Source organism: Tenebrio molitor, chromosome 7 (assembly GCF_963966145.1).
Source record: "Tenebrio molitor chromosome 7, icTenMoli1.1, whole genome shotgun sequence".
NCBI classification, from domain to species: domain Eukaryota; kingdom Metazoa; phylum Arthropoda; class Insecta; order Coleoptera; family Tenebrionidae; genus Tenebrio; species Tenebrio molitor.
Genome location: NC_091052.1, coordinates 8836762 through 8855213, shown reverse-complemented (window position 1 = coordinate 8855213; position 18452 = coordinate 8836762). Strand labels below are relative to the sequence as shown.

Genomic DNA, 18452 nt, shown 5'->3' with positions numbered 1-18452 from the left:
TACCTACATGAATTCGCTGTCCATAAATTAGAAGTTTTTTTGTTTGGGTTTCTTTTACAGCCAACTTAATAATTTTCATCACGTAAAACTTTTTTCTGCTAAAAATAACCCAAGTTTACAATATTTTTACTTGTTACTTATGAGTGCCAAAGGAATGATTATTAATTGTTAATAATAATCGGTAACGTAGATTTCGCGCACTAGTGCTTCATAATCATCCAAAAATCATTCGCCTTTTTGAGCATTCTGAAAGTAATTTGATAAATTTAATAAACTCTGGTTTACAAAACGTCATTTCTGCAATTTGAATGTTGAAAATTTCAAAAGAGTGAAAATAAATCGCTCTCATGCGAGAAAAATGTCTTTTCGCACTCGGTTCGTAAATAACTATTACCAAACAAGATGTAATTAACATTCTTAAGGGTAATACAGTTTTTTCTGATTGAATAAAAAACTGGGCTACAACAATGACAGATAAATAGCTTACAGCTTTCCACACTTTCTAGTTTAGACGAACAATAACGACCAGTTCTAAAGAGGCATTCACTAGACGTCATGGTAAGCCCATCGCGAAATCAGCATACAGTAGCATTTATACTGTCCAAGTGTTGATGATAATAAAACAAGTTTTTTTAGATTATTTAATAGTCATGAATTGTCGGTAATTGTTAATAACAATAAAATACAACATGTTTTTGTATGGATTGAAGCTAAACAAAGAAGAAGTAATTTATTAGATGTTAAAGTGTCCTATAGTAATTTTATTTATTATTAATTCAAAGCATTAAAGGAATTTACGACATGACTAGATTGCGAATAAATAAAAGTATTCTTTCAGTGCGTGCAAAGCCGACTAGTGGACGCCTACCTTAAAACCCACATGTTCGCCTCATGTTAAAGGAAGATTGAAGTGTCGTGATGTGTTTTGTACTTTTTTATTTTTGAAAAGTCCTAAACAGTCTGAAAACAATGGTGCGCCAAGACAGAGATCAGCGGTTAGCAGTCTCATTACACATGAGCTGCAGTAAATTGCGAGTAGCGACAGTAAAATGACAGCGAAGTGACGTAAATTGTGCGATCTGATCAGCGACTCGCTTTTTGCGTTTCACGCCCCACCCATTCTCGCTTTTTACACACTCCACGTGTCACATTTTCTGACAAGTCGACGTCCTTTCCGTAATCCTGTCCAAGTGCAATGCAATTAGATGCAGCGTCGATCCAGGCCGATTTGAATTGGTAAAAAGGCGGTGGTGGGAAATCTGCAGGACCAACAAAACTGGCACGTATGTCCCAGTCTGTATTTTTCGCATAGCAGGCCGCGTTGACAGGGTAATTATTCATCGAGCAACTCGTCCAGCCACGCCGTACCTATAATTACGTCATTTTATAAATCGTGTTTTAATAACAGCGGCCGTCGCTACTTAAAACATCTCGCATTATAACGTGTTAGCGTGTAGATATTAGATCATCGGAGAGCCACGAATTACCAGCACTAACAATAAATCGCCCCATCAACACGTGGTGATTAAGTGGTCGTCGCGTATGCAAACGATTCGCCTCCATTTCTACCAAAAAAAAACTTCGCCAATCGCACATCCCGATCTAGATTATGAGTTACGGTCTAGGCTGTTAATTAGATCCGTGTGGTTTAATCGTCGCCCGGCATCGACTCGTCCAAGCCGAGACGAACTAAGTCGCGCAAACGTTCGCGCTGTCTCCGGATGAAATGCTGTGTTGTGTCGAGGCAACTCCGGAATCCTGGAAATGATAACGTTTTATGATGTTCGCCTCGGTTGCACTAAATTAGTCTTAGGACTGCAAGTGGCTTGGCCACTGGATTACGTCATTTGGAATTACGCTGCAGCTCAAGCGAGACGTCTAGATGACCGCCACTTGCTCCACTCGGACTCTTGTTTGTGAGCTTTTGGAATTTATTAAACGACGAGGACGTCGCCCGATCCATTCTTTCGCTTGATTTAATCGAATATCGTGGACGTTACCCACGAGGGCCGTTAGTGTTCAACATTGTATTCTAAGTAGGTGTGCCGCTTTAATTAATGATGAGTTATGTGGACGTATTCACCTCTTCGATATTATATTACGTTATTAAACATGGAATTAGGCGGTTTTTGAACCATGAGTGGTCTCGACCAGCGTCGCTGGGCTCGTCTCGTTTCTCTGATGCAGATGACGTCGTAGACTCGCGGTATGGTACAAAAAATCTCCTGTTTCAAGAGCTCTACGTTTTGGTCCCAAACGCAGCACATCAACTCAACTGAACTCAAAGTGATCATAAGGGCTACTTCTGAAAACTCGTATCAAGATAGTTTTGAAGGAATTTTAACTGAAGGCAATGATTCAAAGTCTCTAATGATTTTTTTTGAGATTCTTTGATTGACCTTCTAAATTCAAGAAAGAAAATTATCAATCATTAAGTAATACACACCAAACTGTTTTCTACTTAGTAAAATCCGTTTTCTAAGTTTAAGGTAGAACTGCATAAATGTTTTAAAAAAAGTTTTTCAGAATTAGGTATATCTATTTGTCTTGTATGTTGTAAGACTCCAGATTAAAAGAAGAAGCTTCAGGGAGCCACCATAGCAAGTCATAGACAAGATAATGTACTTTAACTAGTTAGAATGAAAAAATAAATTAAACAAATTTAAAAAGCGTGTTCCATTATGTTATGTCCACAGAAAAAGCGGTAAGTAGAAGAGAAATTGTGAGATAAACGGGGTAAATAAGACAGAAATTTAAAAAAGGAAGTATATACATATTTTTATAGAAACAATAACAAATAGAATTTCACGAAATAAAATATTTTTTCTAATTTTGACATATAAAGTGACACTTTTCAAAATTAATTGACGTTTGGAAACGTCACACTTTTCGTAACTGGTTACGAAAAGTAAAATCTTTCCTAACTGGTTAGGAAATAACTATTTATGTAACCAGTTAGGAAATGCGTTATTTTGTGTAACGAGTGGAATATTTGCGGGACGAGCGCAGCGAGATCCCGCAAAATCACACGAGTTACACAAAATTGCATTTCCTAATGTGTTACATACAAGATTTTTTCTAATTTTGACAAAAAAGTTTCTTCAAACGTTAAACGAAGTAATAAATTTCATTAATAATAAATTATTATCGTGTTAAAATATCAAGTAGGTAAGTAGGCACGGTTATTTTGCTTAAAAACAAAAAATATAACAGTGTCAAATTGATGATGTCAAAATTAGAAAAAATTTATTGTATCACCAGTTGACACTGCCATATTTTTTGTTTTTAAGCAAAATAACCGTGCCTACTTACCTACTTGATATTTTAACACAATAATAATTTATTATTAATGAAATTCATTACTTCGTTTAACGTTTGAAGAAACTTTTTTTTTGTCAAAATTAGAAAAAATCTTGTATGTAACACGTTAGGAAATGCAATTTTGTGTAACTCGTGTGATTTTGCGAGATCTCGCTGCGCTCGTCCCGCAAATATTCCACTCGTTACACAAAATAACGCATTTCCTCACTGGTTACATAAATAGCTAGTAAAACTAGAAATGAACAAATATTAATTTGATATTAAAATGAATTAATCCAAGACAAGATAAATTGAGAAAAAGAAAATAATTATCCTCAAAAGTCAGGTGTGAAAGGCAAAAATAAATTTTCTTGCGTTGAAAAAAAGAAGAAAAGAAAACAAGAACCACTAACTACAGCTTTAATAGTTATTGTAAAAGAATTAACACCACTTTTGGATCTAGATTTTTCTGATAATTTCTCAACTCGTCTTCTGAAGACAAAAAATGTTACCAAAAACACACAACAATTGATTTCACTAGTCTAAAAAACTGTCAGACCAGGGGACGTGATGGCAGCGTCGCAAATTTGTTTTTTATTTTTATTTTATGATAACACCATAAAAGGGGAGGAATTTATAGTCAGGAAACAATAAAACTATCCCCATTTCGACACAAACACTAGGGGATGAACAACATGCAGAATGCAGTTGGCTTCGAATTTTCTGCTGGTAAGGTATGCTTAAGAGAGTAATACTTTTTCAATAATTCAAGCGGATTCAAAAACGGCCTCTGCATCTAATCTACACAGATGGTCGTTTTCAGTTTCTCGGTAAAATGCATTTAAGTAATTTCTGATAAGATAAATGCATTAAGTAATCTTGAAACATTTTCGTTTAAATTGTTGAGACACAACAAACATTTGAACGTTCTTAGGCTAATTACATCATGTTTACGTTTAAAACTAGTATAAGATAATTCTCGTTATTATCAATCTGATATCTCTCAAGCAAAGAAAATTTTTCAAGAATTTTCCGTGCATTGCGAAAAACTTTCTATCTGGGTCTGAATTACCTACTTTAATCCAGAATCAGAAACACAACAGACAAGTTTTCTTCTGTTGATGTTTTGAATGAACAATCGGGATGCACTGAATATCCTTTTAGTTATGAGGGGACAGTAAAAGAATAACATTATCATTGAATAGAGGACACCAAAGCCTTGACTCTCCCTCTGCCATCTCGTGAAATTAAGTATAATGCTCTTTAACAAAACCAAAAAATAAATACATAAATTCGGTTTTCACTAAATCGAATTTGAAGGAAGACATATTTACTGATTCTCCTACAAGAAGATATAATAAATTCCACAAAGAAATAAATGTGGAACGTGACTAGAAATGCCGAAGTTTCTAATAAGAAGCATCCACATTATCAAAAAAGAAAGAAGGGAAGAATTGACATGTGGTTTGCTGTTCCATCTTCCATCAGGACAATGCTGCAGCTCATGAAGGGTGCATTTGCACGGCCATTAAATATTATTCTGGTTTGAATATATTACAAAAACCGCTGTATTCGCCAGATCTAGACCCCAGTGTTTGCCGACATTTCAAACAAAAGATTTTTTTTTGGGTAATGTCAAAATTGTCACCACGTCAAGGGTAAAGTTTTGAAAAGGTTTATGTGATATGCAAATGCATTATTGAAATTAATGGGGAGTATGAACATGATGATGAATTGCTAATAACATAGTATTTGTATAATACATATTTGCATAAATATTGAATTTGTAAAATTATACACATAGGTACAGACATATAATTTAATGGAGAGAATTACTAAGAGTAAATATTAAATATCCTTTCTATTTACAAACCATTAATTGCTGAAAGAGCTGTTCATCGCGCTGGAACATTCTGAATCGTCGACAGACCTTAAGAGTAACATTTATTACGAGAGATGTTATCACTGATCCAGACATTCCGGCTCGTCTGAAAAACGTCCCTCCATCTTATGAATAACACTAATTCTCCACTTAGACTTGCATACATGCATCCAGCGCGCTTCTTCCCTCCCAGCGCTTAATTTCTGCCAAAGTTTCCACCTCCCGATGTAAATCCCTGCATGTTTGATTACACGACCAGAAATTACAGACGACTTTGGTTTCTCGTTACCGAAGTTTGTGAAATTGTAATGCGGTGATTATTGTTATATTCGAGCTCGTCAAGCTCGTGTCTCTGATTAGCAAGACTGCCTGACAAAAGCCCTCGGCTAAGTCCAGGCGTAAATGTGTCACTAACAGTGATCATGTGACGGGGCGCAGACCGAATATTATTAGCATACGAGGGTGGGGGCGTCATTGTGTGTAACTGAGAGGGTTGCCAAGAGGGTGCGCGAAATCCCCTTCTCGAGTCAATCAGGGCGTGAAAACTGACACATTTACATACCACCCTATTGAATCACTACAAGACTTTGAGTGGCGGCCGGCCGCTCTTCATTCGAGGGTGGTTGAGCCCCTAAGCCGGCTTGTTTTTCACAGAAATTTTCACTGCAAACGGAGATGATCCACTAATGTACCAGAGGCGTAACTTCACGAATTAAAAAAGAAGAGGACACAAAGAAATTCAAAATAGATTCGTATGCGTGTGCGAGTCTGTGAAGAAGATGTAGATGCAAGACGAATTTGAAAAAATTAAAAGGGAAGTGAAATGGAGAGTTTTGGTCTGGGTGAGAGAAAGAGATGGTGTGTGATTTTATTCGCGGTTAAGATAAATAGCTCACGCTGTAATAGGCTGTGAAATTTAAAATGAGACACTATGATTGGCTTAATGGTGAACCTATGAATGGAATAATCCTGGGAAAGTTACGTGATCTCGTTTAATTAAAGCATACAAGTTTGAGATTTTTTTTAATTGCGGCGAAACACCGCCGGTCTTGTTTCCTTTCAGCCAGATCCCGCGGAGTAGCTTCATAAATAAGAAGTAGTCTGCGTGTTGTCTATAAGTTAAATTTGAAATGTGAAGAAAAAGGAAATGATATCTGAGATCGGAATAAAATAGCACTCAAGCGCTCTAACTGCTATAAATAAATTTAAATACAATAGTCATCAATCTCTTTTAAAACGGCACGTCGATTTTATCATGTTATCGGGTACAAAGAGAATATCTTCAATATTCGAGAGATTGTGTGGCAGGTGAGAATCCATAATAGCTCATCCATCAAGATGAAGACATCACATATTATCATTTTCCAGGTTCGCGGAACCCGATTTGAATAAAAAACAAATCGGTCCAGACTGTAAAGTTTAATTATGCCGAGTTCCTGTTCGCCGCCGGTTTCCCATTAGGAATATTATTGCAATCATTTTTTTAATAAGCGCTTGTAAAAGAGAATTTTTTTCGGAACAAAATTTTTCACCGGACCTAATGATATTACAGAAAACACATGCAAAGCGAAATTAAAAGTTAACCAGATAGGCATGTTGGGATTACAAAAACTGCATTGCGGATGGTGGACAGGTAGCGGTGTGACCCGACATGTCAGATTAGTTGCACTTTTATGGCATAATTTACGCTATATCCATAAATCAGGAACGCATTTACCCGACGTCCATTTACCGGTAATGTAAACATATTGACGGGCTTTGATTTATAAGAGCCCAACGTAATGTAACTTGCGGCCGTTACATTTGCACAGGACCGAACTGCTAATGTTATTGCCTTCATAAACATATTTCAGCGACGAGTCATTTCGGATGTGCACAAGGCGACCGTAAAGGCGCTAATTTATAGGCGAGCCCATTCGCCGCCACTGATTGACAATTTTTAATTGGGGGAATTACGGAAATGGAGGAGGTACTCCAGGGTTCAGTGTAGGGTCGTAATTATAATTTTTATTACGCCCCTGCGTTTAGTTCCACCCTCTTGACTCCTAGCGTTAATGAATAAAGGAGGCGAGCTTGTGAAAGCTTCGTTCACCGCGCTAATAATATTGCGTGAGATTTATTAAAAATTAGTTTCGCAAAATTGTTAACTATTTTTCCTACGAACAAAACATGGCAGGCAGTCTTTGTGATGCGACATCGTGAATTGAATTTCGTAAGGCTTGCAGCTTTTTTCCTTAAGCCACAAGTCGCTCGCTCAGAATTGTTTATTAAAAGATATCCATTTTTCATGTCAAGGAGTACAGATAATTTATTAGCGCCGGAAGGAATTTACTGTTGGTGTCATATAGAGTAAATACAATTATTGAGATATTGGAAAAAACAATATTTTAACCACTAGAAAGGCTACTTTAAGCAACAGATGTTGTGCAACAACTACAGCATAAATATACACAACAACTATAATTCATCTGTTTGGAGAATTTACAAGTGGTCAGTTGAAGCACCAGAAGAAAAATTTATTGTCAATACTTTTGTGTCTTTGTTGTATTGTTACTTATGCCGAATATTTTTCGACTAAATTTATTTATTGACTCAATACACAAGTGCAAGATTTATTGATAGTAATAAAAATGTTCCTAAATAAAAAACTTGTAAGACTCATTTAAAATATCAGTTGTAATATTTATTATAATGCCATCAAAAGATGAAAACAAATACAGCATAAATGAGACGTGCTTTCTTATCGACATATAACACAAAGACTGAAGCTAGACTCCTTTACACCCTCGACGGGGTGCGTTAACATAAACAAAACTACACACAAAAAGGCGAGGTACGGGGTGAAGCGGGTGGGTCAGGCATCTGGCTCGTATTGGGTCTCGACTTTGAACTCCAAGAAGCACGGCGCCAACCAATTCCAAAAAATGCCTTACATACGACCATCCTGATGGCGGGATGTCCTCAGACCGCACCGACGAATGAAGTTACTTCATTTACCTGGAACCAAGCAAACATTAGTTTGGGCCACACCGAGGAGAGGTCACTCCGAATTGAAGAACTCTCGTAGATAGCCAATCACGTTATCGGTGATTAGTCATCTTTTTTGTGTAACAACCAAACTCGTACTACATTTGGGACACTTAGGTCCACCTCATACTTTGATATTTCGTACACCTCAGGTCTAACTCATTATACCTTGACATTTCGGACGGCTTAGATCCAACTCACACTTCAACATTTAGGACAGCTTGGGTCCAACTCATACTTCGACATTTAGGACAGTTTAGGTCCAACTTATACTTTAACATTTCTGACAGCTTAGGTCTAACACCTCATATCTTAACATTTCGGACAGCTTAGGTCTAACTCATCATACTTCAACACTTCGGACAGCTTGGGTCCAACTCATACTTCGACATTTAGGACGGTTTAGGTCCAATTTATACTTTAACATTTCTGACAGCTTAGGTCTAACACCTCACACCTTAACATTTCGGACGGCTTAGGTCCAACTCATTTTACTTTTACTCAACACATAGCTTCATACAACAGTTTTAATAATAAACACTTTCTACGGGCAGTGTCGGCCCCGGGCAACTCGGCCCCCCACTTTCTACGGGCAGTGTTGGCCCCGGGCAACTCGGCCCCCCACTTTCTACGGGCAGTGTCGGCCCCGGGCAACTCGGCCCCCCACTTTCTACGGGCAGTGTCGGCCCCGGGCAACTCGGCCCTACTCTACGTCATACGTCCCCACTGAGGATAACACCAAGACCGCGTCGGCCCATTCTTCATTCAGTCTTCTCATTCTGTTGGACGGCCGACTTGGTCTCGGGTGCTACCCTCATTGTTTTGACGTCTTATGATCAACCTTAATTCGTCATACGCATCAACTCAACTAACTTAGTATCAGCGTCTGATGACCTACACTAACGATATCGACGAGCGATCTACTAAGTGTATCGACTTACATTTGCAGAGTTGTCCCAACCTTTTGTTTTATCGGCGGCGACAACCGTGTTTTGATTGAGCCCTTTCTCTCGCAGATCTTTAACTTCGTACTCGACCCTGTGGCTACCTTGCTCGTAACCAACATCAACACAAGACGGTCCACTTGGTAATTGTGAGCCTCTCGTCTCTTTCTGCCGTACTCGTACCTTCTTAGCTCCTTCCGCGTTCGGCCCTTCCTGATATCCAGAATGCTAGAACAGGAGTAATTAGTACCTTTATCGAATGCTGTCTTCAGCCTCAGCGCACACTGTAACTCTTCCACGAGAGCCCTAAAGCTTGCTCTCAGCTGACAGTCGTCGTGGCTAACATCGTAACAACAATCTTATTATGGCGTTCACACTGCCCGATCATTACACAATCTAACTATTTGACGTCGGGTCGCCCCATACTGGTCTTTCTACCGGCAATCTCTGACAACTTTATTGCCTCTCGACACGCATTTTCAAAAAACTGCTTTGTTGCTCAACTGCTAACATCAGACTCTAAAATTTTACAAACCGTAGTTAACTTCTATTTTGCTATCGAGTCGACATCCTTGTTGATCTCAACAGTGACAGGGTAACGACTGAGCGCGTCTACCTGGCCATGCGTGACCCTGGTCTATACCTACTTAATTTTGAAATGAACTCCTGTGCTTGAAGCCACCCTCTATCAACTCGCGGTAATAAATCCTCTTTAGAAAATGTTGTTCTCAGGGCGCCGCAGCAAGTTACCACGGCAAATTGCAAACCCAACAAATATATTCGAAAATGCTGCAGAGCACTAACGACAGTCGCAGTTTCTATTTCATACGAATGATACCTACTGCCGTTTGACAACTGTGATTTATTTACTAATGTAAGCCACAACTCTGAGTAAACACAAACATGTCGACATTACTTGTGTTTTCCTTTTTTTTTTCGAACACGGATTCTCATTCAACCTCCCGATGTCATTGAAAATCTTTAAACTCTCGTTAGCAGTTTCAATACTATACCTACTTCTATAATTTCGTACAAATTTTCAAAAATAACCGGACAGTTCCACAAATTGTCACACCTGTTTAACAACAGTTCTCGGTTCGAAAGACCGTTCCGATTTTCGTTTACTTTCATTTACTTAATTTTGACGGAAAATTATGCTGACGTAATACCCCTAAAACTGATCGTAACCGTTGCAAACCCTACTTGAGTACTTGACAGTCGTCAACGGAATGATCATATCATCCACATACGGGAATACTACTGTACCCCTCAATGGTCCGAGTACATTGTTCATCAAATGTTCGAAAACGTAAAAATTCATAATGAGAACCAGATGTAACAAATACGGTTCTCGTCTATCGGCACCTGATAAAAACTCGAAACATCTCAAGGGCTGTAACATACTTATACTCACGACCCGCCCTATTACCACCTAGAGTACCTAGACGATCGAGTTGTTCATCCATCAAAGGAAGCGGACGCCTGTCCTTGACGGTTACAACATAGAACCATCGACGGTCCGTCGTGTGTCGTCCACACATGTTCGCTGGTCGCCACTCGCCAGTCTTTCTTTTCGCACGAAGAATGGGACTCGGTAAAGTTTCCTTTCTCAGTATCGATGCGGGCTCACGGGCTGCAAGCGATGAGTTCTCGACTATTCAACCCCATCTCTATTCCTGTAGCGTCCGTCTTCTCTATGGTGGCCATAGCGTGCGAAACTCAACCTTCGAACCCCGTCAACAGGGCCTCACCCTCGACTCCATCGTCGTAACCAACATTTATCACCGAATGCCAAGTTCTTCGTAATTTTTTTTTAAATCACGACCGATAATCCAGTCGTACGTCGTTTTATCATCAACGACAACTACCACCTTGATAACGGCACTCGATTGTCCGACACGTACATTATGTCGACCACATTTTCGACACAACACTTTTAACATTTTCACTTTACACAAACATTACGTGAATTTTGTCAGGGGTAATCCCACTTCTGATTTGTAAGACTCATTTAAAATATCAGTTGTAATATTTATTATAATGCCATCAAAAGATGAAAACAAATACAGCATAAATGAGACGTGCTTTCTTATCGACATATAACACAAAGACTGAAGCTAGACTCCTTTACACCCTCGACGGGGTGCGTTAACATAAACAAAACTACACACAAAAAGGCGAGGTACGGGGTGAAGCGGGTGGGTCAGGCATCTGGCTCGTATTGGGTCTCGACTTTGAACTCCAAGAAGCACGGCGCCAACCAATTCCAAAAAATGCCTTACAAACTGTGCCGACTAAAAAATATTTAAACAAAGTCGAACAATAATTCAGTGGAATATAGACAGGGAATTGTAAATAAAAAAAATTAGAAAATATTTCAACGTAAAATAATCAAATTCAACACTGTTGAATATACGAATCCGGAATAGTCAACAATTTGAAAAATTATGTTGCAAATAAAAATGGAGGAAATTAATAGAGCAATTTTTTTTCTTCATAAGGATAAACTGCGACAAAATATCTCGCCTGTAGAATATCTTCCCAAATCGCCCCCTACCTTACCGGACCTCCCCGTCTACTTCTCCCTAGATCTCCTCCGATCTCCCCGGATGTCACTGTAGAGATTTTGGATTTTCTCATGGGCTATGAGTGATATCTGAGCAAACGACGAATAGTGGTCTCAAACATTGTCATTCATTATCTCTCTCTCATTCACTGGTTTCTCGCTCCGCCTTCCCGCAGATATTTCCAAGGTCACAGCCCATGAGAGAATCCAACACGTCTATCTTCCGCGAACTTCCTCGAAATCTTAGGGATCTCCCTGATTCTTCCTTTATCTTTCATGTCAGATTGCTCTGTATCTCCCCCTATTTTCCTCAGTCTCCCACTGTATCTCCCCTGGATCTTGCATTCCTGCAAAAGAAGCCCTCCAACATGACCCTACTCGTGTAATACAAACTAACCATGCAAACAGACCATACAAATAAAAACTACTTGTAATAAACACTTCAGCATCTTGTTCTAACTATTATCAAGAATTGTTTAAATCGTAAATTACCTTATAGTTTAACAGGATAACGTGCGCCCCCACACACGTTGCCACCAGATGATTTACTATGATGACCCGGTCATCCGATTTGTCTTCAACTGATAACTGGAAAACGAGTAATTTATCCAACTCTGTCGGCAACACAAATGATGCTAGACTGCAAGCTCGAGAAGTTTAAGATGCAAGATTGATCATCTAGATTCTAGACTCTAGAGAAAGCAAATCTTAGAGAATAAGCGACTGTATATTATAATTTTAGATTTTAATTTTTTAACGAGTGTATCGACGCAAGAAAAGAGGCTACTACCATGCCTTCAAATAAATTCAGATTTAGAGTAGGCTATGATTTATATATTTTATCTAGTAATGGTTGGCAATAGACGTTTAACACGTGTATTGCGCTCTCCAAGGTCACCGCTGTGCCTTTAAAATTGCATGTTACCAACTTCGTAATAAAATCACAGCCAACTCTAATTCCGAATTTATTTGAAGGCGCGGTACAATAATTTTATATCTTGTCCATGTGAGTTCTACGAAACGAATAGTTCAGCGTAATACCAGTTGATTGATTTTTTAACGGATTTCGTGGCTGCGAATTGGCCATTAGTGCGATTTAAACTAATGAGCGATATTTCCAACATAACAAGATTACCGGTTGCTTTGTTAGCGTTTATTACATTGTGACTAACACATTCAAAAAATAAAATGTTTCCACGGGATTACATGAAACCGTGCAGCAGAATTATGGCATTTGAGCTAATTGGAATTAAATATTTCTCTGTGAATAAAATATGTACTTCACAAGAGTTAACACATATAAATGCACCACCAAGAGTTGTGTCAAATATAATGTGTACGAAAATGTACAGTCGCGAGCAATAAATTTTGGTCGTGAATGTCACGTTTTGACGCAATGGAAAATGCTTCATTGTAAAAAGGTCATAAACATCATAACCTATCATTATGTTGACTGGCATTAATTGCCATTTTTTTGACACTTTGTTGACATGGGCATAATCAGGGAAAAATTTTTAATTCGTGACAATCTAAACAAATTTTGAAATGACATTGACGACCAAAATTTATTGCTCGCGACAGTATGTGGTAACCTTGTAGGTTGGATAGCGTTGACATTTCTTTGACAGTTCATAGACGCGCAATTTTGAAAATTGTCAAGTCAATTTGCAATGGTATAAAAAAATCAAATGCGCGTATATGAAATGTCAACTCAAGCCCACCTACACAGTTGCCACATTCATTTTCTTACATAGTTGCCATTTTTATCCACAACCATTTTGAATCACCCAATATATTGACTTGATGCAGAATGACCCGACCTGCCTCACTTGTGATACAAAAAATACAACCGGGACCTGCATCACCTGACGAGTCGCCGCTGATTTTGACAATCGTGTAAGACGAGTTGATCGATGGGTATGATAAGAGCGTTAAAGATCGTTGAATTGCGAATTGGCGTTTCTCTCGAGGATGCAAAACGCTGTAAATTACGAGCGCGTATCCTCCTATCACATAAATTTTCTTTCGATTTGTTGACGTCGAAATAAACTTCAACAAATTCATAACATTTCAGAAGTTGTATATTTACATGTCTGAGTTGCAAGTAGTCGCAGATGAATAAATCAAAGCGCCTCACCTACGCACCCGAACCGGAAAGTTTGTTCCGCTGTTGGAGACGCAGTGTAGGCAATTGGCAGCAGTTTTTCGGTCGAGAAGAGTGATTGATTTCTCGAGGGAGTAGCACCCTACGATCCATCAAGTCTGATTAAACGACCCGAGCTGCCGATGTTGCGAGATTATCGACTAATATCTAGGCTAATGCATTTTTTATGTATGCCGACAGTCGTCATCGGTCCTCTTCCGGGGTCCACTCCGGGACCACCCCGCCGGTGTCAATAATTAACCGGCCTGTCCTATTAAGCCGCGTTCGCAACGCGTTTTGTATTTGCAACACGTATTTAGAAAAGGGGAAATAACGACGGCGATGCTTGGATACGTCTAGACTCGGTGCAAGAGTGGAAATGTAACCGGAAGGAAAACTACTGGATCCGGAGGTAGCAGATGAATTATGTACGATATCTGACGAAACTTTTCCCTTTTTGGGCGAGTTCTTGTTTCATTCGGCTCTCCACGATGGAAATACGTAATCTGATTTTTCCGTGTTCTACACAAGCGGACAAAAGGTCCGCCTTTGATAACTAGAAATCAATAGAATTGTTATCTCCCGTATGAGTCATCAATATTTTATGAGTCTTCTTCTCGGGGCCAAGCCAATAACAACTCCACAAAGCAAACACCACCGCGTTACGCACAAAAACTCCACCGCAACGTTTCTTCTTAAACACTCTCACTTCTGTTTATTTTGCCCAAACTTCCCCACCGACAGATCCGACACATCACACCGATAGTAATCCGGTAAAAGATTTATTATTTAATCCCCGGGATAAGGGATGTGGATGTTGTTACACTTTCGCAAAATTTGATCACTCAAAGTCAAAAATATCACTTCTAAACAAGAAATACACCAGAACTTTTCCGTTCCTTGTTCCAATAAGTTTCAGTGCGCAACAGAAGTCTTTGCTTTCTTTTTTTTTCTGTTTCTGCCCTTTGGTAATTTTGTTACTGTTGTGGAGCAATCTGGCGTGCAGGGGTAAATCGAAATAAATCCAGAACAAGGCAGGCCCAGTAATTTCCCGTTGACGTGAAAACAGTCAAGAAAGAGATGTATTACACATTTATACGGTCGGTCCGAGACATTTTTTCAGAAGTAAAATACGTCTATTGAGTTTTTTCGCGGTGTTCATAATTCACCGTTTCTATGATAAATGTTCCACCACTTCACCTGTCCTAAATCATCCGAAGTGGTGTTAGGGGGACATCCAAAGCAACTTGGAGGTTTTAATTCACTGTCGACTGTCATGTCTCGGCTAATTCAGACCAGCTCTCCGTTATGATGCTGATGTAAATAAATTTACTTCAAGTTTCGTAAGATCTCGACGTTCCAACGAGATAATAATTCTCGGGGATTGTAGGTTCTTGTTAACGGAATTGTTTGTCGGAAGAATGTTCACGTTGTATGAAGTCTTAATTGTACGGTAAATATTAACATACCGACGAGGGTCAAATCTGCAGATTCTTAATTGTTCACGAGCGGTAATTACCACGGGGCTATAAATTCGTACGAAATTTGGGGCAGGGATCGAGAAGGTTCTTCTAACGGCGCAATTTACTCTTTTAAGAAATAAAGAAAAATTGCCGGGATATCCTCGTAAAGAAGGAATGATGTAAGAATGTGGATTAGAGTCGCCATTCCTGACGTTTACGATGAATGGCCACCAAACACCAAATAGCGCATTTTTTTATTGGGCCTGCACAAAACAAAACCCCAAAAACACAATCTCGAACCTCAAAAACGATCAAACGGAAAGGTATAAAAAATTATTTTACATTTAAATGACAGTAAAAATATTTATTTGGGTTTTATAAAGTTCCAAACCACGAGAACAGATAAGAGTGTAGTTCTAGGTGGAAAATGTGAGCTTTAAATTTTTTTATTTTGACAGAGATAGTAATGGGGCAAAAACTCGAACGATAACGCGGATCGTTTTTCTTCTACCACCTCGTTCATATTTTGTCGCTTTTTATTCACTTATCTTGCGTAAGTTAGTCGGCCGTAGTGTTAAGACAGCGGTGGTGCATTTATTTGTTTGCACTTTCCTGCTTAACGATCTCGTTCCTAGAAAAACTGTAACGACCTTTTAAGACTACTCTGGATCGGGTGTTTACAATTTTATGACCTAGTTGTGCCGAGTTTTAAGCTTTTGTAATTTTTTTAGAAATACGTCAGAACTAAAAGCGTGGACCGAACATCCAAAATCCCAGACAATTATTTTTCCTTTTTTCTTCTCTCTATTCTCTTTGCTGCATCTAAATAATTACTGTAAATTTCTTTTATCTGTTCTTTTTAATTTTGATCTGACTATTTCTTTGTTGGAACCTTTAAAAGCAAGATGAAATCATGTAACGGTAACGTAACGTAACTACAAAAAGCATGTAAATGCAATTGCAGTAAATCTCAACACGTACAAAAATTTGTTGCATGTCACTGTCACAAATCTAGATCAAGGAACGCTGCTTTGTGATGTCTTGTTAAAGCACCGTTGTTATGCAACCGTTCTGAACGCTGCACAAAATTCTCCGACTTGCTTCACCTTTGCATCCCCTTCGCAAAGTGGTGCAAATATTTGTTTATTACAACTCAAACTAAAACTAAAGAAACAGCCAAACTATCAGTGAAGACGCCATCAAAATAGGTTAATCAGTTTCTTAGTTATAAGCGCGCAAGTGATGCATACATAGAGACAAATTTTGTATTTTGTAATAGACTCGCAAGAAATATGAACAAAAATTGGATTTTCTTCTCACGAATCACTACAAAATTCAAATTGCAATCTTGACGATCTCCTTTTCTTCGTTTAAATTTTTATAGCAAAATTAAGCAGCAGTTTCCATTATGAGTGTTATCTTTAGGAATCATCGGTTACAGGAGCAGCATTAGTTAGAACTAATTAAGAATTTACAGAATTGCTTGAATATTCAGTCTGTTAACATCCATAAAAGCAAGCTAATTATCGATAAATTGCCAAATGATTTTACGACGCTTCCATCAAAAAGTCGCGATAGTAATCAAATTTATTCCGGCGTGTTAAAAGAATCCTGTCACTAAGAATTACAAATTATTAATCCGACCTTGACTCCAGTGATGGCCTTTGGGCCTAATCTGGATGACAAATATGTAAATCGACGTGAGTCGATCCGACTGTGCCTTCATAAAATTTGTTTAATTAGTTTAATTATGTTGTCAATAATGCGTTTTTTTTTTGGAAATATGTGAAAAATTCGTGGTCGTTTGTATCGTCTTCCAGTGTTATAAATCGGTTGGCGAAGCGAGGTATTTTTGTCTAGAATTTCTGTGGCGGGGCACGGTGTCTTAAAAGTTGATAATAAAATTTAAGCTTATATCTTGTCTAAAATTTAATGTATGGCATGGCCTATGCGTATACGCAATATCTTTAAAACGTCTAGTGCGAGACACATAAACACAGGAGTTTATTGCCGACATGAGCCTGCTCTGTGATAAATAAACACATTATAAACGTAATTTACTTAATGAACATACAAACATTTTCAAGCACTTCTCCATATAGTATCCAAACATTTACATTAGAGGGGCAGCGATATGCATTGGAATAAAGTAATCAGCTTGAGTGAAGAGCATTGATTAATTGAAATATCGCATGAGAGGTGAAACTAAAGAGCTGGGAGCGCGAGATCAAGCTGAGTGTGCTTTATAAATTAAGAAAAAGGTCTAGGCTTTCTCATTTTCTTCCATCCATGATAAATATTGAAATGTAGGTGGCTTCGTCGACGATCGATTACGGAATGCCGAACCCGTCGAGTCTGTTTTTGGCGTTTTTTGAGAAGTGTACGTCACGTGGTGTCACTCCTGTGCGAGTGCAATGCAAATCGCGACTCCGCCCGTTCCCTTCTCGCTTTTTGCGCGCTGCCCTTGATTAATTATTGAATCGGAAACATGAGTGGAAAGTTGAGCGTCGTCAGTTGATGTTCTCATATTTCGGCCGCTATCTCTCGAAACTCCCTGCCAAATCAGAAGTTCTGACCCGGTTTGACTCTATTGTAGCATAAATATTACATATGAAATCCGGGATCCGGTCCGGCGTATTTGTCTAGTTGACGCGCCAGACGATATTCGCCGTTTATCTGAAATATTTGCGCAAAGATAGGGCGCACACAAGAACAAATAAAAAGTTGCTGGCATCAACAACATTTAATATACTGTTGATAAATGTAACGTGGATGGCCGGGGGATGGCGTTATCGTCCCTGGCCCGGAGCACTCGTGTAGTTAATCTGGTAATAGACCTTAGACACTTCAATCGAGGCATCGATCAATCTGGGCCGCCCCTGCTGCCCCCGAGCCGCCCTCCGCCACAATACCTGGTCCTCCAGGATGACGGATCGCGGCGCGACGACTAAATTAATTTGAATACTTAATACGTTCAGCCGCTAGGTCCCCCGTTTAACAACTGCCTCTCGGAGCTTAATATTGTGCTTTAATGCGGAACTTTTTTCATTCGACGCTTATGAATTTACAAGTCCGCTGGCGATGCACTACGAGGCAAAACGAGGATTTTTTAAATATGGGCTCACAG

At 38.9% G+C, this 18452-nt stretch overlaps 1 long non-coding RNA gene across 1 annotated transcript; it reads right to left on the bottom strand.

Annotated features, from left to right (window-relative positions):
• Positions 1-7852: 7852 nt before the first annotated feature.
• On the bottom strand, positions 7853-11832 carry LOC138135178 (uncharacterized). Its single transcript, XR_011160891.1, has 2 exons — positions 9151-11832; positions 7853-8179 (listed from the first exon to the last, which is right to left on the bottom strand). It is a non-coding gene; the product is annotated as an uncharacterized lncRNA (long non-coding RNA).
• Between the last annotated feature and the right edge of the window lie 6620 nt (positions 11833-18452).